Genomic DNA, 2278 nt, shown 5'->3' with positions numbered 1-2278 from the left:
AAGGTTCAAAGAATTTTTTAAGCTTATAAAAAAAAAATCAATTTTTTGAAATTTCTACAGTGGTGTTACCCCTTAAGCGACTGGATTACGAAGAAAGTGTGCTACTTATGACAACGTCAAGCGAAAGTACAAGTATAAACGGTGCCCCTGTGTTTGGTGAGATTGGCAGGTAGTCATACTCTATGAGCTGCTCTTCTACGGCCAAACACTTAAGGGGGGGGTAGGGTTACAAAATCGAAATTTTTTTTCTTCACTCATCTTATAGTAAATGATTTCAAGAATGTTGTGTCAAAATTTTAAGTGGATCGGAGCAGAACTCTCAAAGTTATAGCCTTTGTAGGCACTCTACCTCGAATGCGGAGCATCGATAATTTCTCAGAGTCATTTTTTCAAACGCGTTTTTCCCGAAACGACTTCTTAAAAGTCGGTGCCAATCACAACTCCGAAACTATTCAACCGATTCTTTTCAAATTTGGCACACGTTTTCTAAATCAAAAATACCTCCCCCCTACACTGCTTTTTTTTTATTTTTTGTTTTTTAAGGTTGTTTTTCACTTACAAATATGGCGAAATTTTTCGCCAAAAATGCTCGTTTTACGTTTTTTTGCCACCAAAACTACAAAAATGAAAAAAAAAAGTTTTTAATAATGTAGGGGGGAGCATTACGTCATACTTTAACTGAAAAATTCGACTTTTTTGGTTTCAGATGATTCTACGACGAATGCCGATTGGCACCGCAGAGCACCTCTCGAAAAACATATCTCCAAAAAAACTCTGTCATGGGCTTATTTGTCAATATTTTATTATTAATTTTTTTTTTTAAAACTTATTGAAAAGATGTACAATAACATGTAACTGATTTTATTAAAGTATCTTAAGCCATATTTCTGTAAAAAATTCACAAAAAAAGTGTTTTTTTTTTAGCGCTAAACCCTACCTCCCCCTTAATTCAAACCGCAACGGACCGTCTACCATCAGCGCAACATCATGCCACACACATCACTAATGACTCGCAAGAAGCTTCTAGAGCTTATTTGAAAGATTTTTATACATTCACCTTATAGCATACACCACTTTTCAGAAGATTTGTGTGGTGTTGAATGCAACTCCTTGCTCATAATTATCCTGGTATGTCAAGTTTTCTAGATATTCTGGCTTAAACGCGTAACATCTAAACATCCTGAGCTATAATTTTCTGAAATGGTAACAGTAACATTTTTACATGTAAAACAGGACTTATTTGTCTCTCAAATATCGTCTTTCGAGTTTACAGGCTGGAGCCATTCTGAATTCAAATTTGCATTCAGCACGTAAAAAACCTTGATGAAAGTGTTGATCTGAAATATTTATGTAAGATGTGGGAATAAAAGAAATTTACTATCTGAACATATCCTTCAGTTTATTTTCTTGCCTCAGCTGTTTCCTGGCAAAAATCCCAATTAATTCAGAGCCCTGCAGGGGTTAAGATTTTAGAGCAGATTCTACGTAATTTATGAACGCTATTCTCATTTTGGATAACCTAATACTTACTCAGTGAAGTAAGAAACTGATCATAAAATTTTCCTCGCTTAATATTTTAGAAATCAAAAGTCCAGCTTCTACTTATGCGAAAAAGAGTCAATTTGGCGTACCCGTGTACAGTTCACCGCAGTGCGAACAGTACGGCTTGATTATAAAATACGAAATTGTGTTATTTTATATTGTATTTCTGTCATGAAAAAGCTCCTCATAAAAAATATCTTCCGTTCGGAGTCGGCTTGAAACTGTAGGTCCCTCCATTTGTGGAATAACATCAAGACGCACACCACAAATAGAAGGAGGAGCTCGGCGAAACTTCCGAAAAGGATGTGTATTGGAATCTAAAACAAAAATTCTTAAAAAAGATGCAGGTACATAAATAAAGGCTCTTTCAAAAGACTCGCCTATATGTTTTTAAATAAAACACGTAAAAATTTAGATTTTTTCAGATTTCACTATTTAGCAGTTAGATGTGAAAAATGGCATCACTTAAATCTCCACCATGGATACGTCTACAGGCTGTCAGGCGAGAATTAAAATTTTCGAGCACTCGCTCACACATTATCGAGTTAAGATCAGCAATCTCGATCCAAATTTGATGATTCACCTCACGAATCGTTGTTGGCTTATTCACTTTACTTTTCAAAAAATATCAGTCTAGTCTGACAGTAATTTTTCTGTCCTTGACCGAACCAGTTTCTTGAAATTTTTTCGCCAACCATTGAATTGTCGGCTCATTCGGGCCATTATTTTCATCAAA

This window comes from Anastrepha obliqua, chromosome 3 (assembly GCF_027943255.1).
Source record: "Anastrepha obliqua isolate idAnaObli1 chromosome 3, idAnaObli1_1.0, whole genome shotgun sequence".
NCBI classification, from domain to species: Eukaryota; Metazoa; Arthropoda; class Insecta; order Diptera; family Tephritidae; genus Anastrepha; species Anastrepha obliqua.
The sequence above is the reverse complement of the archived record's forward strand: the minus strand, read 5'-3'. Positions refer to the sequence as shown.